Here is a 25,605-nt window from a genome sequence, read left to right as displayed (position 1 = left end):
TATGGGTACTCGCGCCAGAAGTTAAAATTCTGTGAAACCTTTAGTTTAATTCTCTGGGAATATCTGCTGTAGTCATATTTACCCTTAGGTAGCTACTGAAGGAACCTTCCATCAGGACGACATGGCTTTAGCCCAAAAACCCCTTATATACTTTTGAGAAGGAGAAAAACCCATGTGCAATCACTGAATCTTATATGTATAAATGCCTAATATCTTCATTTAATAAAATAACACCAGGAACACTTATTATATCATGCATGAAAGTAAACTAAAACGCCTAGGCTATTGAGCCTAGGGGACTGAGCTAGCAACTCTAGCGTCATAAATTCGGCTACCTACACTCGCCGAAATTAAAGAATACTATGGGCATAATATAACTAATTCCTAGCAATGAAGACTAAATAACTAATACTTATAATTAGTTATGAAACCGGGACAGTTGTTCTGGCTAACTAAATAAAGGATTTTGAGCGAAGCGAAAAATCTATTTTTGGGAGAGGTAGCCATGTCATCCTGATGGAAGTTCCTTCTTAGTAGCTTCCTAGGTTATATTTAACTACAGTGATATATCCCAGAGAATTTTACTAAAGGTATCCAGAATTCTAACTCCTGGCGCGAGTATCCGTTGTATTATCTTATAGGGATATCGCATAAGATCAGAGGATGTATTCTTGACACGCCACATAGGTATCTACACCCCTAATAGCGTTTAAGCTTCGAGAGGGGAAAGTGGCAAGAATTGTAGGAGAGCCATTATTAAGGCAACACTCCTACTCTTACCGTGATTGAGCGCCAGCACGCCACCGTGTGGCCCCATCTAGTTATTCTTTGTAGCATTAATGAGGTGCTATAGATACAGTACATTAGGGAGGGATTCATTTATCCTTTGTCAAAGGAGGGTGGGTCCATAAGGACGACATGGCTATCTCACCCAAAAATAATTTTTCGCTTCGCTCAAAATCCGCTTTTTGGGCTCAGGCCATGTTGTCCTGATGGAAGTTTACCAGAGCATTAATGTATCTGTGGATTTTCAATAGTGCCAATCACCTCGAGATAAAATTTTCCTTGGTCGTCTAGACCTAGAGACACGGTGTTACCGTCATACACCCCTCAACTGATCATGGACTATGTCAGTGCTTCCTGCCGCCTAGGAGAAAAACCCGAGGATTGTGAGTTCAAGGAACAATCTAGCAAACAAGTTGTATATTAGTGTCATCATATACGTAAAACATAGTTTGTATTCTGAAAAGAACAAATTTGTATAAGTTACTGACGCCTCCCTCAATCTGGTTGTTCATAGTAGACAAATTAGACAGGTTAACATTCATGTAGGAAAAGTAAAGTCAGTAAGTTAAACAGGTTGGTAAGATCAGTCATTACCAGGGACTGAACTTAGAAGCATGACATATAATTGTGATGATTGTTTGCTTAGAAACAGAATTATTCTGAATATTTTTCAAATAGAAGGATAAAAAGTAGCTCTGACACCCTTTAATTGCATTTAGAAATTTGAGGGCGAAATGAGACGAAAAAATTTTCTAACTGTGTTTATTAACAGACAGTATATAGAAAAAATGGGTTGTAACATATACAATAAAATAAGAATTTTCTTTGAAAATACTGTGTGAAAGCATAATAATTAGTAATAACAGAATAAATTTCTAAAGTTTCATCTGAAAAGGAAACACAAGCCACTCTATGGGAAATATAGTAATATTTCACTATTGTCTCTGTTGTTACAAAAGGAACAATTGCATATGAATACGCATGGCACATATGTCAGTCTTTTATGCTTTAGTCACCTATGTATTTTGAACAGTCTATAGTGTCACGTACTGGACACATCACTAAACATGATACACCATAGGAGTTCATCATGCACACCCTTCACTAAAAGTCCCAATTAGTGCACTGTTCTTTGCAGAAATCAAGCGGCAGGTTTGATCTCTTGAACTTGTTTCGCGTAATGTTTAATGAAGACCCTGGATGACTTCCATCCAGTGCAGGCGCGAAAACTCTCAAAACACATGTTTTGGAAGAAGTTCAGAGATGTAGGAACTTTACTCGGATCATGACCTGCGGGTGTACTGTCATGATCCGCTCTGCGAATAAATAGGTGATCTTCGCCCTTAGTCGTTTCAGGGTCAACGTTGAACCTGATGTTTCTCCACTGAAAAGCTGACCTCCCTTGAAGTCTGAAGTTCTTCGAAGATAGACCTTTAGGCATTCTACTGGACATAAAGATGCAGATTCTCCAGGGACCCCACCTTTTAGTGGGCAGCTCATTCTTGGCGAGAAACGCTGGGTCCGGAAAAAATTTCAGTTCTCCATAGTCTGTGAACTGAATGTGGCCATCATCCCTCGAAAGAGCCACTATTTCGCTAACACTGGCTCCTGAGGCTAGTGCAAATAAGAATATCACCTTTTAAGTCAAGTCTTTCAAAGAGCAATCTTCGTTGTTCAAGGTTGATACTAAGTGAAGAACCTTATCCAAGGACCATGAAATGGGCCTCGGAGGAGCTGTGGGCGGAAGTCTAGCGCAGGCTTTCGGAATCTTGTTGAAGATCTCATTGGAGAAGTCCACCTGGAAGGCATAGAGCAAGGGTCTGGTCAGGGCAGATTTACACGTAGCAATCATGTTGGCTGCTAAACCTTGTTCATGGAGATGGATGAAGAAGGACAAACAGAATTCCGTTGAAATCTCCTTTGGTTTCTTTGCCTTGACAAAAGCAACCCATTTCTTCCAGGAAGACTCGTATTGCCTTCTCGTTGATTTCGTCTTGTATTCTTCTAAAAAGTTAATACTGTCTCTTGAAATCCCGAACCTTTTCTTGACTGCTAAGGAAAGAAAATCATGAGATGAAGGTTCCGGGTTTTCTGTGATAAAGCTGAGACAGTCGACTTCTGCACTTACTGAGTCAGAACTGGATCTGGCAACAAAATCAGTTTCAGTCGTAGTTCCGTTAACAGGGGGAACCAGACGCTGTTGGGCTACTTGTGAGCCACTATTGCTGCTGTTCCTTGAAAGGATCTCAGTTTGAAGGTTGGTTCGAGGGAGAAGGTAGATCTTGGACCATCTGTTCCAGTCTAGGGACATCGCATCCATTGCTTCCGCTTGAGGATCCTTGTATGGGGCTACATACCGGGGTAGCTTCTTGTTGTCGCTCGACGCAAAGAGGTCTATCTGCAGTCCTGGGACTTGGTGTATGATGAAGGAGAATGATCTTGCGTCTAGGGACCATTCTGACTCTATCGGGGTGAGTCTGGATAGAGCGTCCGCCGTCACATTGCGGAACCCTTGGAGGTGAACTGCTGATAAGTGCCATCTCTTCTCCTCCAGGCGGAAGATGGCCAATATCACTTGGTTGATTTGAGGCAATCTCGAGCCTTGTCAATTTAGGCATCTCATTATCATTTCGCTGTCTAAGAGCAGCCTGATGTGGATCGAACAGTGAAGTTTCAGTTTCTTCAGTGATAGAAAAACTGCCATGGCTTCCAGAATGTTGATGTGGAAGGTCTTGAAGAGGGAGGACCAGGTTCCTTGGACTTTCCGATGGTGAGAGTGGCCTCCCCACCCTTCCTTTGAGGCATCCGTGAGAACGGTGACTGAAGGTGGAGGCAGTTGTAAGGGTACCTTCTTCTTCAGGTACTTGGCCTCCGACCATGGTTTGAGGAGGGATCGCAGACCAGTTGGTATCAGTCTTTTCAGATCTCTTCGAGCGTTTGATGCATATTTTCTCCAAACTCCTGATGCATCTTTTAATTGAGCTCTCAACATTGAGTCTGTCACTGAGGCAAACTGGAGGGACCCCAACGCTCTCTCCTGTTGCCTTCTTGAAATCCTGTCGGATTGAAAAAGTCTCTTGACAGATCCCGCTATCTCTCTCCTCTTCTTTGATGGAATGGAGAGGCAGTGTGACTGTAAGTTCCAGTGGACACCCAGCCATTGGAACTTCTGAGCTGGAGATAGTCAAGACTTTTCCAAGTTGATCTTGAATCCTAGGTGTTCTAGGAGCTGGATCACTTATTTGGAGGCTTGCGTGAATTCTTCTTCATATGCTGCCCATACCAGCTAGTCGTCTAGGTAGGCAATCACTTGAACTCCCCTTAGGAGTAGTTGATGAATGACTGCGTTCCCAAGATTTGTGAATACCCTTGGGGCTATGTTTAGTACGAAGGGCATGGCTCCGAAGACATACTGCCTTTTTTGCAGTTTGAATCTTAGGTAGGGGGAAACTTGGCGGTTGATCGGGACATGCCAGTATGCGTCCGCCATGTCTATGGAGACTGTGTATGCCCGTTTGGGCAATAGGGTCCTTATGTGTTGAAGAGTCAGCATTCTGAACTTGTTGTTCACTATGAACTTGTTGAGTGGTGATAAGTCCAGAATGACTCTGAGATTTTCCGAGTCTTTTTTCGGAACACAGAACAGCCTTCCATGGAATTAGATGGACTTTGCCCTCCTACAACTCCCTTGTTTAGGAGTTCCTGAACATATTCTTCCAATATGGGGGTTGAGTGTTGGAAGAACTGAGGGAAGATCGGTGGAGCTCCATTCCAACTCCACCCCAGTCCGTTCTTGATTAGGCTGTGCGCCCAGGGATCGAAGGTCCAGCGATCCCGGAAGAGGAGAAGTCTCCCTCCTACCGGTAGCATCTCACTTGGAGTGCTGGTTGAAGGACTTGCCTCCTTGGCCACGTCCACCTTTGTTGCCCCTACCTCTGGAGGGGCGTCTAGAGGAACCTCGAAAGGAACCTCGAGACTTTGGCCGAAAGGTCGTCGATTGCCTTTCAAAGGCTGGGATGAAGACAGGCAACTGAGTCGCCACCTGTTGTGGTACCAGCTGGAAAGTGGTAGGTGGTTGTGCCACCATCTGGGGCACCGTGGCCACGGGAAGCTGTTGTTGTCGTGGAGGGCGAGAGGGCACTCTGGGTCGTTTGGTCTTCTGTTTTGGTTGGGGACCCTCTTCAGCGGAAGACTTACTCTAGGATGACAAGCCCCATTTATGGAGGAGATTCCTGTTCTCCGTTGCGGCTCGATCAACGACCTCTTTGACCACTTCACTCGGGAAGAGGTCTTCTCCCCAGATGTTGGAGGCTATCAGCTTCCTGGGATCGTGCCTCACCCCAGCCGAGGCGAACACAAACTCCCTGCAAGCCCGTCTGGCTTTGATGAAGTAATATAGGTCTTTGGTGACCGTTGACAAATGCGCTTTGGCAAAGACCATGTACATATTTGGGGTGTTGGGGATGCTTGCCATCGTCTCTAATCCGGTTTGTAAGGACATAAAGGTGGCGAGTCTCTCCTTTGTTTCCTGCTCCCTGCACAGGTGGAAGTCTGACAACTTTGGGAGATCTTCTCCGAACTGACGTCCGGCAATGTTGGCCTCCAGCTTCCCAACTGAGAAGGTGTTATAGAAATCCTTCCAGTCTGCATCATCTGATGGTAGGGCAAGGGAGAATGGCTTACACTCTTCGAGTGTAGGGCAAGGTTTCCCTGCCTCAACTGCCTTTAAGGCTGCCTTGAACCCTTTCTCCATAAAGGGGAAGGCACGGGAAGAAGCAGTAATGAAGGACGGGTGCTTCTTGCTGAGAGCCGACACCTTGGAGCTAGTGAATGACCTCTCCTTCAAGTTTTTGTAAACAAGGCCTTGGCGTTGGGGAGGTCTAGTATGATGACCTCTTTTGGCTCTATTTCTTCTTTGGAAGGGGGTTCCGTCCTCAGGCGGACGTAACAATCCAGGTAGGCCCCCATGCTGGGCCAAAACTCGACGTTGTCAGCTGGGACAGTGCCCAGTTTGTCGGATAGGAAGATCTTCCCCCCTGACATGGGCATGTGCTCAGCATACCTCCAAGGATTAACGTCAGAAAAGGCTGGGAGATCCTTGACGTTTAGCTTCCTGGGGGCTAAATGTGTAGACACGAGTTGGTGCATCTCCGTCTGCAGTGAAGCCTCCTTCTCGGACGATTGCTTCTTCATGTCCTGGATCATAGACAAGAGAGAAGTTAGCGTATGGCTAATCATGTCTAACTCGGGGGCAGAAGAATTCGACGGGACAGGCTCAGCCACCGTAGCCACTGAAACCGAAATAATTTCGGATTTTTCTTCGTCGCCTTATGGAGGTAAAACAGTCTCCTGATCCTGCTCTTCAACCAGAAGACTCCGTTCCGTCTCTTTGGAAACTACCAACATGTCGTCCTCCAGTTGGATGTCCCTCAAGGCATCAGAAACATCAGATTCTATCGGAATTTGTACGAGGGGAATCTCAGGCTGAGTTTGGGGAATAACTGCATCCGAAGATGCCCTGGGGAATAAACAAGCCCTCATCCTTTCATTTAGAAGGTAGGGGCCAGTGGTTTTCTTCTGGAAGCCCCTGAATCATTTTCGCAGTGTCTCTCTTGCTCTATCCCTTGACTCAGTAGACTTTTGATTATCAAAAGCCTCAGTAACCAGTTTTGAACAAACGTCACATACCTGGGGGTCCCAATACTTCAGAGATCCCTTCGTAATTGCTCAGCGCGCATGGGTCCTGCACATATCATGGCCGCAGAAGCTCTTTCTGCGCACCTTGCAGAAATGGTTCCCGCACTCGTAATGCTCCTCCTGTAAAGAAAGAGAAGCAGATGAGTATTCGGTGAAATATCTCAGAATTTCATCATACAATGTTGTATATATAGCTTAGCTTAGGATAGGTAAGCTAGGGGGGAAAGAGGAAAGACACCCACTTGTGTTTCCTGTCTAGCCCATTGCTATGACCTCCTTCAATATTGAACACTAAATTCTAGTCAAATTAAGGGAGAAGCTAATTTTAACACCGTCTTCTAAGGTTCAATATTAGGGATTGAATAAAATGATCATTGATCTTTATCTAAGCCAGAGAGAATTGCTCTCTTGGTGTGGTAGTCTCATAATAGGCTGCCCATGAAGCACCTTGTAGGTTGGAAGAAATGTATGGGCTACAGCACGGACCGCACAGTGGTATGTGTCATGCGGAATATCAATATCGCAGTGACTACGACCACCCCGCAGCCAGTACTATAGTGCCTGCCGGCATACGCCGGTATTACCCTGGGCTATTGAAGGTATACTGCCTTCTTAGGTATAGGGCGGCGGGCCACCGGCAGCCGCTCTACTTCCGGCAGCCGGGGGTCCCTCTATAAGGGCGGACCCGCCGGCTGTCGGCGGAAGGTTATGTCTTCAGACAATTGGTAGACCGGCTGTCGGCAGTTAGCTTAGTTGCCGGCAGCCGGCCAGTATGTGCCGGCCGCCATTGGGTCACCGATCAACGGCAATCCATGGCAAGCGGCGGCAGAGCAACCTGATGGCGGACCGCCGTCCGAGAGGCCGCCGCCGCTCTAGGTGCCGGCGGCTGGCCCAGGGTGATGGTAAGACAGAGAGAAAGCATGGATGGGAGGTGAAGCAAGGGCTCAGCCTTGCATACCTCCATCCGGAATGAGGGTTCATATGGAAGGGGGAATTATATTCGGGCTTCCATCCAACCATAGCCCCTCAATATCTATAGTGGGGCCATGGAAGGCAGTCCAAGGGAGGACTGAAGAACACTCTAAAGATAGGGGGATCTCTGCCGGCAGTCAACTCAGTCGACGGCCGACAGAGAGCCCAAGCCAATCCTGCAATCTACCCTTAGGGTCGATTGTAGAATGATGGACAGGATGTGTGAAGACTAGGCCAACACTAAAGGACAGCAGGGGAGGGGCAAAGGTCCTGTAGGTGAGGTAGTACCTGGTAGGTCCTACCTAACCTAAAAGATTCAGATCCAGAGCAAAGACAACCTTGGGGCCAGGGAATTCAATTCACTAGATTAGGTTAGTCTGATAGGGTGAGAAGGCGGCACCCAGGCCGCTTATCTCAATGGAGGAACAGAATCTAGTGTCGGAGACCCTAAGCAAGGGAAGAATTAAATTCTTTGGCTTAGGATCTGTTGGCACAGGACTGTCTGCTAGGCCACGGGGAGAAGGCATTATCATATAATGCCTATAGGAGATGGCCTAGGGAGGTCTATCCTCCTGCATTGGTAGCCTAACCGGACTTAGGAAGTCAGTTCGCCAAGCCAGGTGGCTACCGATCACAGACAAATACTCTGATGTCCTGTCCTAAACTCAAAACGACTCAGTGGTTGAGAGAGGGGAACGGGAACACCCCAGTCCAGATTTGCCTGAATAAAATTCATGGCAAAGCCAACTAGGGTTAGCCTAGGCTAGTCAGAGGGAAAAGGAATTGCTCTTAAAACTCTCAAGGAGATTGGTATCGACTTAAAAGGTATAGGAGGTGTCAGTCCCCACTTAAAAGATGATACAAGGGCAATTGGGGACATGTATGAAAGTATACTAAAGCCCCTAGGCTAGTTAGCCTAGGCGCAGTGAGAATAGGTCACTGTAAGTCTCTCGTATACTATCTTGTAAGGGGAAAATTTTACACAGTAATATCTTAATTGTATAAAATATTGCCTGAGCTTCAATAAAACTTTACCAGGAAGGTTATATCATGCATGAAGTGTATGGGTGCCTAGGCTAGGAAGCCTAGCACTCGTGGGTCTCGGTAATAAAATTGCCAAATCCACGAAAACAAGGGCATAATATAAGAATTCCTAGCTAAATGCTAAATAGCTAGAGTTATTAAAGCGAAATAGGCCAGGAACGTCGTTCTGGCTAACTAAATGTACATGCAAAGAACGACCGCGTCCAAGACGCTATGCAGCTGGGCAACAGCTCTTGTTACATTAATTACGAACATATTTCGAGGAAAAAACTGGCAAGAGCTTACATTTATACAAATCAAAGATAGTACTTAACTTTCCAGAGGCAGATGAGGCTGGTGAAGACATCATTGCTCAAAAACAATCCAAAATAGCAAGAGGTACACGGGATAAACACCGGTAAGGAACGCTACACGAAAAAGAATGACTAGATGGAGCCACACGGCGGCGCGCTGGCGCTCATTCACAGTACGAGTAGGAGTGTTGTCTTAATAACGGCACTCCTACAATTCTTGCCACTTTCCCCTCTCGAAGCGTAAATGCTATTAGAGGAGTAGATAGGTATGTGGCGTGTCAAGAATACTTCTTCTGATCTTATGCGATATCCCTATAAGATAATACAAGAGATACTCGCGCCAGGAGTTAGAATTCTGGATATCTTTAGTAAAATTCTCTGGGATATATCACTGTAGTTAAATTTAACCAAGGAAGCTACTAAGAAGGAACTTCCATCAGGACGAGTGTTCTTCAATCCTCCCTTGGACTGCCTTCCATAGCCCCACCAGTGGTACTGAAAGGGCTATGGTTGGATGGAAGCCCAAATATAATTCACCCTTCCATATGAACCCTCATTTTGGATGGAGATCCTCAAGGCTGAGCCTTTGCTTCCCCCTCCCATCCATGCTTTCTCTCTCTCTTATCATCTACCCTGGGCCAGCTGCCGGCATCCTAGAGCTGCTGGCGTCCTAGAGCTGCCGGCGTCCTAGAGCCGCCGGCAGCCGACACGGACTGCGGTCCACCGTCAGCTGACACGGACTGCGGTCCACCGTCAGATTGCTCTGCCGCCGCTTGCCATGGGTTACCCCTGACCGGTAACCCAACGACAGCTGGCGCATATCGGCCGGCTGCCGGCAACTATGCTAACTGCCGACAGCCGGTCGACCAATGGCCTGAAAACACATTGTTTCGCCGGCCGCCGGCGAGTCCGCCTTCATAGACGAGCCCCCGGCGGCCGGCAGCGGAGCAGCTGCCGGTGGCTCGCCGCCCATTACCTATGGAAGGTAGTGTACCTTCAAAAGCCCAGTACTGACCGTGGAATGGTCCGTAGACACTAAGATATTGATTATCCCGCACTAGAAATACCACTGTGCGGTCTGTGGTGTAGCCCATGCATATTTCCAACCTACAAGGTGCTTCATGGGCAGCCTAATGTGAGACCACCACATCAAGAGAACGATTCTCTCTTGTTAAAATATTGATCAATGATCACTTATTCAATCCCCAATGTTGAACCTTAGAAGACGGTGTCAAGTTGCACCTTATATCCAAAGGATAAGTTGTCTTCTCCTAATAATTCCACATAGAATTTAGAGTTCAATATTGAAGGAGGTCATAGCAATTGGCTGGACAGGAAACACATGTGGATGTCTTTCCTCTTTCCCTTCTAGCTTACCTATCCTAAGCTAAAAATATACATAACATTGTATGATGAAATTATGAGATATTTCACCGAATACTCATCTGCTTTTCCTTCCTTTACAGGAGGAGCATCCCGAGTGCGGGAACCATTTCTTCAAGGTCCGCAGTAAGAGCTTCTGCGGCCATGACATGTGCAGAACCCACACGCGCTGCGCAACAACAAAGGGCCCTCTTAAGTATTGGGACCCCCAGGTATGTAACATTTGTTCCAATCTGGTTACTGAGGCTTTTGATGATCAAAAGTCTACTGAGTCAAGGGATGCAGCAAGAGAGACGCTGCGAAAATAGGTCAGGGGTTTCCAGAACACCACTGGCCCATACCTTCCTAATGAAAGGATGAGGGCTTGTTTGTCCCCTAGTGCATCTTCGGATGTTTCTGATGCCTTGAAGGACATCCAGCTGGAGGACAACATGTCGGTAGTTTCTGAGGATACGGAACGTAGTCTTCTAGCTGAAGAGCAGGATCAGGAGTCTGTGTTACCTCCTGAAGGCGACGAAGAGAAAGCCGAAATTATTTCGGTTTCATCGGTTACGGTGGCTGAGCCTGTCCCGTCGACTTCTTCTGCCCCCCAATTAGACACGATTAGCCATACGCTAACTTCTCTCTTGTCCATATTCCAGGACATGAAGAAGCAATCGTCCGAGGAGGAAGCCTCACTGCGGACGGAGATGCACCAACTTGTGTCTTCCCGTTTAGCCCCCAAGAAGCTAAACGTTAAGGAACTTCCCCGCTTTTCTGACGTCAATCCTTGGAGTTATGCTGAACACATGCCTATGTCAGGAGGGAAGATCTTCCTCTCCGACAAACTGGGCACTGTCCCAGTTCAGGATATCAAGTTTTGGCCCAGCAAAGGGGCCTACCCGGATTGTTACATCCGCTTAAGGACGGAACCCCCCTCAAAGGAGGAAACAGAGCCAAAGGAGATCATCATACTGGACCTCACCAAGGCCCAGGCCTTGTTCACAAAGACCTTGAAGGAGAGGGCCTTCACTAGTTTCGAGGTGCCGGCTCTCAGTAAGAAGCACCCATCCTTCATTGCTGCTTCTTCCCGTGCCTTCCCCTTTATGGAGAAAGGGTTTAAGGCAGCCTTAAAGGCAGTTGAGGCAGGGAAACCTTGTCCTACACTCGAAGATTGTAGAGCCTTTTCCTTTGCCCTTCCATCTGATGATGTGGACTGAAAGGATGTTTACAACACCTTCTCAGTTGGGAAGCTGGAGGCCGACATTGCCGGACGTCAGTTCGGAGAAGATCTCCCGAAGTTGTCGGACTTCCACCTGTGCAGGGAGCAGGAAACCAAGGAGAGACTTGCCGCCTCTATGTCTTTGCAGACTGGGTTAGAGACGATGGTAAGCGTCCCTGACACCCCAGATATGTATACGGTCTTTGCCAAAGCACATTTGGCAACGGTCACCAAAGATCTATACAATTTCATTAAAGCCAGACGGGCTTGCAGAGAGTTCGTGTTCGCCTCGGCTGCGGTGAGACATGAACCAAGGAAGCTGATAGCTTCCAATATCTGGGGAAAAGATCTCTTCCCAAGCAAAGTGGTCAAGGAGGTCGTTGATAGAGCCGCTACGGAGAACAGGAATCTCCTACACAAATTGGGCTTGTCATCCAAGAGGAAGTCTTCCACTGAAGAGGGTCCCCAACCCAAACGGGAGACCAAACGACCCAGAGTGCCCTCTCACCCTCCACGACAACAATTACAGCTTCCCGTGGCAACGGTGCCCCAGACGGTGGCACAACCACCTACCATGTTCCAGCTGGTGCCCCAACAGGTGGCAACTCAGTCGCCTGTCTTTACCCCAGCCTTTGAAAGACAATGAACAACCTTTCGGTCGAAGTCTCGGGGCTCCTTTCGAGGTTCCTCTAGACACCCCTCCAGAGGTAGGGGCAACAAGGGTGGAAGTGGCCAAGGAGGCAAGTCCTCCAACCAGCACTCCAAGTGAGATGCTTCCGGTAGGAGGGAGACTTCTCCTCTTCCGGGATCGTTGGACCTTCGATCCCTGGCCCCACAGCCTAGTCAAGAATGGACTGGGGTGAAGTTGGAATGCAACCCCACGGAATTTCCCTCAGTTCTTCCAACACTCAACCCCCATTTTGGAAGAATATGTCCAAGAACTTCTAGACAACAGAGTTGCAAGGAGAGCAAAGTCCATCTAATTCCAAGGAAGGCTGTTCTGTGTTCAGGAGAAATACTCGGAAAAGCTCAGAGTCATTCTGGACTTATCACCACTCAACAAGTTCATAGTGAACCACAAGTTAAGAATGCTGACCCTTCAACACATAAGAACCCTATTGCCCAAACAGGCATACACAGTCTCCATAGATATGGTGGACGCATACTGGCATGTTCCGATCAATCGCCAAGTCTCCTCCTACATAGGATTCAAACTGCAGAAAAGACAGTATGTCTTTAGAGCCATGCCCATCGGACTAAACATAGCCCCAAGGGTATTCACAAATCTTGGGAACGCAGTCATTCGTCAACTACGCCTAAAGGGAGTTCAGGTGATATCCTACCTGGACGACTGGCTGGTATGGGCAGCATATGAAGAAGAATGCACACAAGCCTCCAAGGAAGTGATCCAGTTCCTGGAACATCTAGGATTCAAGATCAACTCGGAAAAGTCTCGTCTATCTCCAGCTCAGAAGTTCCAATGGCTGGGTGTCCACTGGAACTTACAGTCACACTGCCTCTCCATTCCATCAAAGAAGAGGAGAGAGATAGCGGGATCTGTCAAGAGACTTTTTCAATCCGTCAGGATTTCAAGAAGGCAACAGGAGAGAGTGTTGGGGTCTCTCCAGTTTGCCTCAGTGACAGACCCAGTGTTGAGAGCACAATCAGAAGATGCATCAGTAGTCTGGAGAAAATACGCATCAAACGCTCGAAGAGATCTAAAAAGACCGATACCAACTCATCTGCGATCACTCCTCAAGCCATGGTCAGAGGCCAAGTACCTAAAGAAAAAGGTACCCCTACAACTGCCTCCACCTTCAGTCACCGTTAACACGGATGCTTCAAAGGAAGGGTGGGGAGGCCACTCTCACCATCGGAAAGTCCAGGGAACCTGGTCCTCCCTCTTCAAGACCTTCCACATCAACATTCTGGAAGCCATGGCAGTTTTTCTCTCACTGAAGAAACTAAAACTTCGCTGCTCGATCCACATCCGACTGGTACTAGACAGCGAAGTTGTAATGAGATGCCTGAATCGACAAGGCTCGAGATTGCTTCAAATCAACCAAGTGATAATGGCCATCTTCTGCCTGGCGGAGAAGAAGAGATGGCACTTATCAGCAGTTCACCTTCAAGGGTTCCGTAATGTGACGGCGGACGCTCTATCCAGGCTCAACCCCATAGAGTCAGAATGGTCCCTAGACAAAGTCCCAGAACTGCAGATAGACCTCTTCGCAACGAGCGACAACAAGAAGTTACCCCGGTACGTAGCCCCATACGAGGATCCTCTAGCGGAAGCAACGGATGCGATGTCCATAGACTGGAACAGGTGGTCCAAGATTTACCTGTTCCCTCCAACCAACCTCCTGCTGGAGGTCCTCAACAAACTGAGATCCTTTCAAGGAACGGCAGCAATAGTGGCTCACAAGTGGCCCAACAGCATCTGGTTCCCCCTGATAACGGAACTACGGCTGAAACTGATTCCGTTGCCGGATCCAGTTCTGACTCAGCAAGTGCAGAAGTCTACTGTCTCAGCTTCATCACAGAAAACCAGGAACCTTAATCTCATGATTTTCTCACCTTAGCAGTCAAGAAAAGGTTCAGGATTCCAAAGGACAGTATTAACTTTTTAGAAGAATACAAGTTGAAATGAACGAGAAGACAATACGAGTCTTCCTGGAAGAAATGGGTTGCCTTTGTCAAGGCAAAGAAACCAAAGGAGATATCAACAGAATTTTGTTTATCCTTTTTTATCCATCTCCATGAACAAGGTTAGGCAACCAACACAATTTCTACGTGTAAATCTGCCCTGACTAGATCCTTGCTATATGCCTTCCAGGTGGACTTCTCTAATGAAATCTTCAACAGGATTCTAAAAGCCTGCGCTAGACTTCGGCCCGCAGCTCCTCCGAGGCCCATTTCATGGTCCTTGGATAAGGTTCTTCACTTAGCGTCAACCTGGAACAACGAAGATTGCTCTCTGAAAGACTTGACTTAAAAGGTGATATTCTTATTTGCACTAGCCTCAGGAGCCAGAGTTAGCAAAATAGTGGCCCTTTCGATGGATGATGGCCACATTCAGTTCACAGACTGTGGAGAACTGAACCTATTTCCGGACCCAGCGTTTCTTGCCAAGAACGAGCTGACCACCAAGAGGTGGGGTCCCTGAAGAATCTGCCCTCTGAAGGAAGAAGCATCTCTATGTCCAGTAGAATGCCTAAAGGTCTATTTTCGTAGAACTTCAGACTTTAAGGGAGGTCAGCTTTTCAGGGGAGAAACCTCAGGTTCAATATTGACCTTGAAACAACTAAGGGCGAAGATTACCTATTTCATTCGCAGAGCGGGTCCAGACAGTACACCCGCAGGTCATGATCCGAGAAAGGTCGCTTCGTCTCTAAACTTCTTCCAGAACAGGAGTTTTGAAAGCCTTCACGCCTACACTGGATTGAAATCATCCAGGGTTTTCTTCAAACATTACGCGAAACAAGTTCAAGAGATAAAGCACTACGTGGTGGCAGCAGGTAGTGTACTAAAACCTGGCGCTTGAATTCTGCAAAGAACAGTGCACTAATTGGGACTTTTAGTGAAGGGTGTGCATGATTGACTCCTACGGTGTATCATGTTTAGTGATGTGTCTAGTAAATGACACTATAGACTGTTCTAAAGACACAAGTGACTAAAGCATAAAAGACTGACACATGTGCCATGCGTATTCATACGCAAGTGTTCCTTTTGTAACAACAGAGACAATAGTGAAATATTACTGTATTTCCCATAGAGTGGCTTGTGTTTCCTTTTCAGATGAAACTTTATTCTTTCTGTTATTACTAGTTATTATGCTTTCACACAATATTTTCAGAGAAAATTTCTATTTGATTGTATATGTTACAACCCATGGTTTCTATTTACTTTCTGTTAATAAACACAGTTAGGAATTTTTGCGTCTCATTTCGCCCTAAAAATTCTAAAATGCAAATAAAGGGTGTTATAGCTACTTTTTATCCTCTTATTTTTGGAAAATATTCAGAATAAATTCTATTTCTGTTCTAAGCAAACAATCATCAAATTTATATGTTATGCTATTAAGTTCAGTCTCTGGTAATGGCTGACTTTACCAACCTGTTTACCTTACTGACTTTACATTTTCCTACATGAATGTTAACCTGTCTAACTTGTCTACAGCGAACAAGGAGATTGAGGGAGGTGTCAGTAACCTATACATATTTGTCCCTTTCAGAATACAAACTATGTTTTTACGTATATGATGACACTAATATACAACTAGTTTGCCAGATTGTTCCTTGAACTCACAATCCTTGGGTTTTTTTTCCTAGAGTCTTCCATGACTCATCCCTGTAGGGGACAGGAAGCACTGACATAGTCCATGATCGGTTGAGGGGTGTATGGCGGTAACACCAGGTGTCTGTAGGTCTAGATGACCAAGGAAAATTTATCTCGTGGTTATTGGCACTATTGAAAATCCACAGATACATTAGTGCTCTGGTAAACTTCCATCAGGACGACATGGCCTGAGCCCAAAAAACGGATTTTGAGCAAAGTGAAAAATCTATTTTTGGGTGAGGAAGCCATGTCGTCCTGATGGACCCACCCTCCTTTGACAGAGGATGAATGAATCCTTCCCTTATGTACTGCATCTGTAGCACCTCATTAACGCTACAAAGAATGACAAGATGGCGCCACACGGCGTCGCGCTGGCGTTCAACATCAGTACGATTAGGAAAGTTGCCTTAATAACGGCCCTCTTACAATTCTTGCCACTTTTCCCTCTTGAAGCGTAAACGCTATTAAGGGTGTAGATAGCTATGTGGCGTGTCAAGAATACGTCCTCTGATCTTATCCGATATCCCTAAGGATAATATAAGGGATACTCGCGCCAGAAGTTAGAATTCTGGATACCTTTAGTAAAATTCTCTGGGATATATCACTGTAGTTAAATATAACCTAGGAAGCTACTATGAACGAACTTCCATCAGGGCGACATGGCTACCTCACCCAAAAATAGATTTTTCACTTCACTCAAAATCTGTTTTTTTAGGTTTAGTAACATTTTATGGAAATTTCATTCAGAATTTATCTACAATTGCACATTCATTGTATAATTTGCTGAATAAGGGTGTAGAGTGGAATTGGACAAAAGATTGTCAAGAATCTTCTGAAAGAATCAACCAGGAAATAGCTCTACCTACTTTTCTAGTACATTATTAAATGGATTTACCAGTTAGATTAGCTTGTGATGCATTGAACATAGGCTTAGGTGCAGTATTATCTCATGTAATTCCTGATGGAACAGAAAAGCCAATTGCTTTTGCTTTTAGAGTCTTGAACAAGGCAGAAAAGAATTATTCTCAGATAGGAAAAGGTTTAGCATTAGTGCATGGAGTTAAGAAATTTCATATGTATCTTTATCGAAGGAAAAAGTTCACACTTGTTAAAGATCATAAACCTCTATATTGGGTCCAAACGCAAGTTTACCTATGTTGGTAGTTGCAAGACTACAACATTGGGCAATTACGTTAGCCACATATCATTGTGATATAGAATATCGTCCTACATCAAAGATGGGTAATGCAGATGCTTTATCTAGATTTCCAGTAGACAATCCACCAGAATATATTACTAGTTTCAGTATTAGCGAAAAGTTGTATAATGAAAGGGTCAAGAGTAATTATTCCTAGTTCACTGAGGGATGAGGTTTTGTCTGAAATACATGCTGATCACCAAGGTATTGTCAGGTCAAAGTCTATTGGAAGGACTTTTGTCTGGTGGCCAGGTGTAGATAGAGATATTGAATTATTTGTAAGAAATTTTATGAATTATGCTACATAACAGAACAACCACCAATGGTAATTACCTAGGTATCCATGGCAAAGAGTGCACATAGCTATTGCAGGTCCTTTCTTTGGTTATTTGTTTTTGATAGTTGTAGATGCTTACAGTAAGTGGCCAGAAGTAATACCAATGAAGACTACTATATCTTACGCCACAATTGAAAAATTAATTAACATTTTTTCTACTCATGGAATTCCAAAAAGAATTGTAACTGATAATGGTCCACAGTTTACCTCACAGGAATTTAAAGGTTTTTGTGAAGTAAATGGTATTAAACGTACATTTACAGCTACATATCACCCTTCCACAAATGTAGAGGCTGAAAGATTTGTTCAAACATTTAAGCATAACATGAAATGTAAAAAGGCAAATTCAAATAACATATTTTTTGGGCTCAAGTCATGTCGTCCTGATGGAAGGCTCCTATAAGTAGCTTTCTAAGGGATATTTGCTACAGTGATATTCCCAGACAATTTACCTTTAGGTCTCCAGAATTCTAACTCCTGGCGCAATTATCCTTAAAATTTCTCTTAAGGATATTGCATAAATCAGAGGATGTATATCTTGATATGACACATAGCAATCTTCACCACGAATAGCGTTTTTGCTTCAAGGGGGAAAGTGGAAAAAATAGAAGGGGAGCCGTTATCAAGGTACCCTTCCTCCCATACTACTATTGAGTATCTAGATGGCGCTGTATCCAAGATGGCACCTTATTCCTATATTCGTAGCGGTTTTGCACGATGGTTTTCCCTGTTGCTCTAACGTTTGTGCTCGATATTATGGATTTTACAATGCAATCTACAGCCTCTTCTGCCTCTGGAAAGTTGAGTATTTATTCTTTACAGTGTATAATTTTTAGCTCCTGCTTCACAGTGAAATTAGAGTAATTTTAAGTGTTTGGAGCTTAGCCGATCACCGGAAGCGCCATGGGCGCTGTCGTTCATAACGCATGTGTTTTTTGGGCTCAGGCCATGTCGTCCTGATGGAAGGTTCCTTCAGTAGCTTCCTAAGGGTATATATGACTACAGTAGATATTCCCAGAGAAGTAAACTAAAGGTCTCACAGAATTCTAACTTCTGCTGCGAGTACCCATAAGGTTTCCCTTTAGGATATCGTATAATAACAGGGGACGTGTACTTGACACGCCACATAGCTATCTGCACCCCACATAGCGTTTACGCTTCAAGGGGGAAGTTGGTGGCAAGATATGAGAGGAACCGTTACAAAGTTCTCCTCCTCCGGTACTGTTATGGTACTCGGATGACGTCATAAACGACGCCATCTTGGCTGACGTCATAACCGCCCGTGTCCTCCATTCCTTCTCTAGTAGTGTCTATGACCAGGTGTTTTTCCCAGTTGTTCGCTATTTACTGCTAGCATGTTGCAATCTTCAGCTTCTTCTGCCTCTGGAAAGTTGAGTACCATATTCTTATATTGTATAAATTAGCTCTGGCCGTAAAGTAACGCCTTTTAATCTTTAAATACTGTGTTTTGTGGCGGAGCTGTTGCCTAACCGGAGGCGTCCCTGATGCTGTTGTTCGCTTCGCATGCTTTATTTAGTTAGCCAGAACAACTATCCTGGTTTCTTAACTAATTATCAGTATTAGTTATTTAGTCTTCATTGTTAGGAATTAGTTATATTATGCCCATAGTATTCTTTAATTTCGGCGAGTGTAGGTAGCCGAATTTATGATGCTAGAGTTGCTAGCTCAGTCCCCTAGGTTCGCTAGCCTAGGCATTTTAGTTTACTTTCATGCATGATATAATAAGTGTTCCTGGTGTTATGTTATTAAATGAAGATATTAGGCATTTATACATATAAGATTCAGTGATTGCACATGGGTTTTTCTCCTTCTAGAAAGTATACAAGGGGTTTTGATGATCTTGGTAGTCGATTCCTTTGCCCCTAACCTACGGCTTATGGGCTTTTGTATACTTTCACTTCTCCCCAGTTACCTTTGCCCAAGGTAACCTCTCCTCCCTCTGAGGTAGCCTAGGCTACATCCTAGCCCTTCTTATCTTGAATGTACTCAAGTGAGGTTAGGGTAGGATTTTCTTTCCCTGTCCAGAGCCATCGTTCATGAGCTTTGAGTTAGGGTCAGAACCTCAGAGTATCAGTCGTTTGCCCCCAGCTACCCCTTTAGGTGAATGAACTCTCCTTTTGGTCTCCGCTGGACGGCAAAAGGGGAGGGGTGCTCTGCTCTCCCCCTAGGCCACACCTGGTAGGGTTACGACCCTTCCTCCCTGTGGCCTAGCGACTTGTCCTACGCCTGCCTTCTCCGGGCTAGGGGATACGCTTCCCTTAGCCTAGGTTAGGCAATCCCTGGGATTCGGTTTCTTTATAGTTTGGGACGGCACGACAATGCCGTTCTTTTACTGTACTAACCCACCCTAGGCTGGAGAATGTACTCTTCCTATACCTGGGATGGCGCCGGTACTGAAACAGAATCCCCTTTAGGGTGTCGGGGAAGGCTCACACCAACCCCCAAACTCCTTCACAGGACCCTTTCCCCTCCCCCCTCTGTCCTTTGGTGATGGCCTAGCCATCACATCTCTGTCCACCGTCTTACAACTCGACAGAGTGCCGGCGGGTTGTGAGGTCAGCCCGGTCCTTTCGCCTGCTAGTCCGAGCTGCTTAGCTTCCCGCACATAGTTGAACTATGGGATAGCATAACTACAGGTCGGTCTGCTGGCGGGAGACCTCCCTGCTATCTAGAGTGTTCTTCGGTCCTCCCTTGGACCGCCACCCGCAACCCTAGCGGACTGCCAGCTGAGTTTGCGGCTGGATGGATGCTTGATCACACTTTTCCTTCCATTTGAACCCTCCTTCTCGAGGAAGGCGAGGTTAAGGTAGTGAGCTGGGCGGGATTCACAAGTATGTGTCTTTCCTGCTTCATTTCCAGCTCACCTATCCTAAGCTTACACTTGGAAAGGAATCTTATACTGTAATTGAGATTACTTTAAAACTAATCTAATATTACTTTAAGTCCATCATTATAGACTTCCATATACTCATGTACCCCTTTCTTCTTTACAGGAGGAGCACATCCGGTGTAAGAGCGCCTTCTGCAGCATTCGGCGCCGTGACTTCTACGGCCACCTGGAGTGCCGAACCCACGCTAGCTGCTCCGTCACCCAGGGATCTCTGAGGTACTGGGACCCGCAGGTGTGCAGAGTCTGCAAGGACCTACTCAACGAGGCGTTCGAGACTCCCCAGTCTGCGGAGTCAAGGGACATCACTCATGAGAAACTACGCAAGTGGGTGCGTGGTTTCCAGAAGAATGCCATGGGGCCCTATCTCCCCAGTAAGAAGATGAGAGCTATGCTCTTCCCTAAGGCATATCATGATTTTCTCTCCCTAGCCATCAAGAATAGGTTTGGGATCTCGAAGAAAAGTTTGGACTTCCTAGAGGTATACAAAACAAAATCTACCAGAAGGCAATACGAGTCATCCTGGAAGAAATGGATGTCCTTTATCAAGGCTAAAAATCCTACAAAAATCTTTATATACTTTTGTCTGTCCTTCTTTATTCACCTTCATGGACAGGGCTTGGCAGCCAACACGATCTCCACCTGCAAATCGGCCTTGACAAGACCACTTCTTTATGCCTTCCAGGTCGACCTGTCCGACGACATCTTTAACAAGCTGCCAAAGGCATGTGCTAGACTCCGTCCCGCACCTCCACCGAAACCCATCTCCTGGTCTCTCGACAAAGTGCTCCATTTTGCCTCAAGTTTGGATAATGAGTCTTGCCCTCTGAAAGATTTGACTCAAAAAGTGATTTTCCTTTTTACTCTCGCCTCGGGAGCCCGAGTCAGTGAAATTGTGGCTTTACCAAGAGAAGAGGGCCAGATACAGTTTGCTGACACAGGCGAACTTACCATCTTTCCTGACCTAACGTTTCTCGCCAAGAACGAGCTTCCCACCAAAAGTTGGGGCCCCCGGAGAATCTGCCCTCTGAAGGAAGATGTCTATGCCCAGTGGAGAGTCTAAAGGTCTATCTTCGAAGAACTTCAGACTTTGGCGGAGGACAGCTCTTTAAAGGAGAAACATCGGGGTTTGATTTGTCACTCAAACAACTAAGGGCGAAGATCACCTACTTTATTCGCAGAGCGGATCCTGACAGTACACCCGCAGGTCATGATCCCAGGAAAGTCGCCTTTTCCATGAACTTTTTCCAGTCGATGGATTTCGAGAGTCTTCGCTCTTTCATAGGCTGGGAATCCTCAAGAGTGTTTTTCAAACACTATGCGAAGCAGGTGCATGAGCTTAAGCGTTACTTGGTAGCTGCAGGTAGTGTGCTAAAACCTGCTGTTTAGTGCTGCTTAGAACAGTGAGTTATTCGGAACTCTAACTCCATGGGTGCCTGTGTTGACCCTAGTGCAAAACATATTGATTTTAAGTGCCACCTTGTGATACTTAGGACTGTTCTTCTACAAAGGTGAAGTAACATAGACAGAAACACGTGTACCACATGTTTTAACATGAAGTCTATGTAAGACTTTCTAGAAAGACTTTATAGTTCCTCTGGAACTTATGTGTGTTTTGGCAAGTTTTCCTTTTCAGATTCCACACCCACTTCTTCTGATCTCTTTAGTCTATGTTTTTAATTGCATTCCATTTTAAAATTTTCTTATTTCATGCTAATTCTTGTTTGAATAAAAGAGAATTTGGTTACCCTGTGTATCTCATTTCGCCCTCACTCATGAAATAAAAACACTGTTACAGAATTTTTATTATCTTATTATATGGATATTATTATGAACAATGTTATAATATTGTTCCTCTTGATGGAAACTCATCTAGACAAAGGTAATTTATTCCAACACGATTGTACTTACCTTCTTCTATCTGGCCCTGGGACCGGCAGGTATCTCCGAGACTAGGTGAGTTCCTCTATCAGGTAACTTCAAGATGTTCCTTGCGTCCAAATAGGACGTCCCTGCCAGGGGGGCAGGAAGCGGTAACATGGTGTATGCTTATCTTAGTGATGTAACGAATATGTCACAGGTCTCTGTGGTCATCAGACCAAAGGAATATTGTTTAGAGGTCGAAGGCACTACAAAAGGGAAAAATTTACGATACATTAATTCTCTGGTACACTTCCATCTGGATGACATGGCTTGAGCCCAAAAAACGGATTTTGAGTGAAGCGAAAAATCTATTTTTGGGTAAGATAGCCATGTCGTCCTGATGGACTCGCCCTTGTTCTCTATTCCGGCCCTGACAGGCCCCTTCCCAATCTTATTGTATCATGGAGGGTGGCCTAAAAGCCGGAAGGAATGAGGATGGAGCGCTGCGGCGGCGTCAACCAAGATGGCTGACAACATGGCGACCGGATGTTGACGTCGCCGAGTACCATAACAGTAACGGAGGAGGAAAATTTAGTAACGGCTCCTCCCATAACTTGCCACACTTCCCCCTCGAAGCGTAAATGCTATGTGGGGTGCAGGTAGCTATGTGGCGTGTCAAGCATACGTCCCCTGTTATTATACAATATGCTAAAGGAAAACCTTATGGGTACTCATGCCAGAAGTTAGAATTCTGTGAAACTTTTAGTTTAATTCTCTGGGAATATCTACTGTAGTCATATATATCCTTAGGAAGCTACTGAAGGAACCTTCCAACAGGACGACATGGCTATCTCACCCAAAAATAGATTTTTCGCTTCTCTCAAAATCCGTTTTGTATACTTTCACACCTCCCCGATTACCTTTACGCTAAGGTAATCTCTCCTCCCTCTGAGGTAGCCTAGGCTACATCCTAGCCCTCCTTCCCTTGAATCGTATTCAAGTGAGGTTAGGCTAGGATTTTCTTTCCCTGCCCAGAGCCATCGTTCTTGAGCTTTGAGTTAGGGTCTGAACCTCAGAGTATCAGTCGTTTGCCCCCAGCTACTCCATTAGGTGAATGAACTCTCCTTTTGGTTTCCGCTGGATGGCAAAAGGAGGGAGGGGGTTGCTCTGCCCTCCCCCCTAGGCCACACCTGGTAGGGTTACGACCCTTCCTCCCTGTGGCCTAGCGACTTGTTATGCACCTACCTTCTCTGGGCTAGGGGATATACCTTCCCTAGCCTAGGTTAGGCAGGCTCTAGGATTCTGTTTCTTTATAGTTTGGGATGGCACGGCCATGCCATTTTCATACTGTACTAATCCACCCTAGGCTGGAGAATGTATTCTTCCTATACCTGGGATGGTGCCGGTACTGAAACAGAATCCCCTTTAGGGTGTTGGGGGAGGCTCACACCAACCCCCACACCCCTTCACAGGACACCTTTCCCCTCCCCCTCTGTCCTTTGCTGATGGCCTAGCCAACACACCCCTGTCCACTGTCCTACAACTCACCGAGTGCCGGCGAGTTGTGGGGTCAGCCCGGTCTTTTCCACAGCTAGGCCAAGCCGTTTAGTTCCCCGCACATAGTTAAACTATGGGATTGCATAACGTCAGGTCGGTCTGCCGGCGGGAGACCTCCCTGCTATCTTAGAGTGTTCTTCGGTCCTCCCTTGGATCACCTCCCGCAACCCTAGCTGACCGCCAGCTGAGTTGCAGCTGGATGGAAGCCTGATCATAATGTTGTTCCTTCCATATGAACCCTCCTTCTCGAGGAAGGCGAGGTTAGGGTAGTGAGCTGCCGCCCTTCCCTCTCCCTTCCTCTTTGCTTTCTCTCTCTCTCAATCAAGTGCCGGTCCACTGTCGCACAACTCTGCCGGCAACAGCCGACAGTGTAGCCTAGGTCTCCTCTCAGTCTCATAGATCGATGACAGGGTGGTAGTACCTACACCTGGTTGCCTGCCGGCTGCCGGCGGTCGCCAACATGTCGGCGATCTGCCAACAAAACTTGAGGTGGTCTCCCTTTCCCTGCCACATAGACTGATGGCTGGAATGGGTTACCCTCAATCAGAGACCCGCCGGCGCCCGGCGTGCCTCCGATGCTCCGGCAGGCTGCCGGCTCCACCTAATTCATATTACGACAGTGGGCTGTCATCTTTCTCTAACCCTGCCAGCAGTGCGCCGGCAGTGTCTGTTGTTTGGCTGTATACAGTAGCCAGTACAACTGTGGTATAGTACATACCCTAGACAGAAAACTATGGTGTATAGTTATGCAATAGATAATTTTCTAGCGTACTCTGTGCATCCATGCGCAGTCCCTTGCCGGGACCTATCTGAATTGGGGATAATTATTTCCTCTTTTCACTATGCTGAATGATCTCAGCTCTCTCCCTTTCACCACTACTAATACCCAGGAGGAAGTACTAGCTACGCTACTCTATCCCTATGGGATAGTTTTCCCCTTAGGGCTTATCCGAACGAAAGCCCTAGAGTTAGTAATGGTGTAAGGTCACGGCAATTGGCTGGGCGGGATTCACAAGTATGTGTCCTTCCTGTTTCATTTCCAGCTTACCTATCCTAAGCTTACACTTGAAAAGGAATCTTATACTGTAATTGAGATTACATTAAGACTAATCTAGTATTACTTCAAGTCCATCATTATAGACTTCCACATACTCATGTACCCTTCTTCTTTACAGGAGGAGTACATCCGGTGTGAGAGCGCTTTCTGCAGCGTTCGGCGCCGTGACTTCTATGGCCACTTGACGTGCCGAACCCACGCCAGCTGCTCCGTCACCCAGGGAACTCTGAGGTACTGGGACCCTCAGGTTTGCACAGTTTACAAGGACCTGCTCAACGAGGCGTTCGAGGCTCCCCAGTCTGCGGAGTCAAGGGACATCGGTCGCGAGAAACTACGCAAGTGGGTGCGTGGTTTCCAAAAGAACGCCACGGGGCTCTATATCCCCAGCGAGAAGATGAGAGCTATGCTCTTTCCTAAGGCATCTGCGGATGCTGTCATCCCCAAACCCGAGATCCCCTGCGTCCAACTGACGGTCGAGCCAGATGTTTCGGACATACTTCAGGACATCCATCTCGACGATGATGAAAGGATGTCAGAGGTGTCGGATACCACCGAGAGGACCCTGATGGCCGAGGGTCGAGAAGAGGAACCAACAGAGGCTCCTGACTCTGAAGAAGAAGGAGCCGTCGCGCCCTCTATCGCTTCCGTAGTCATCTTGGAACCAGTCCCCTCTACATCGTCTACTCCCATGCCCACAAGAGCGGACGACTCCATGGACAATTTTCAGGCCATGATGGCGGTCATCGAGGAGAGGCTTCGCAAGAGGGACGAGGATTTCAAGAAAGAAATCCTCCGTTTGACGATGCAACGTGAGTCTCAGAGGAGGATAAACGTGAAGGACCTTCCCTCCTGCTCCGTGACTAACCCATGGAGGCATGCCGAGCACATGCCTATCACTAGTGGCAGGATCTTCGTTAACGACAAGCTAGGGGCCATCCTCCTTGAAGAGGTGGAATTCTGGCCTAGCTTTG

The sequence above is a fragment of the Palaemon carinicauda genome, chromosome 5 (assembly GCF_036898095.1).
Source record: "Palaemon carinicauda isolate YSFRI2023 chromosome 5, ASM3689809v2, whole genome shotgun sequence".
Lineage (NCBI taxonomy): Eukaryota > Metazoa > Arthropoda > Malacostraca > Decapoda > Palaemonidae > Palaemon > Palaemon carinicauda.
Note: the sequence above shows the minus strand (reverse complement) of the source record.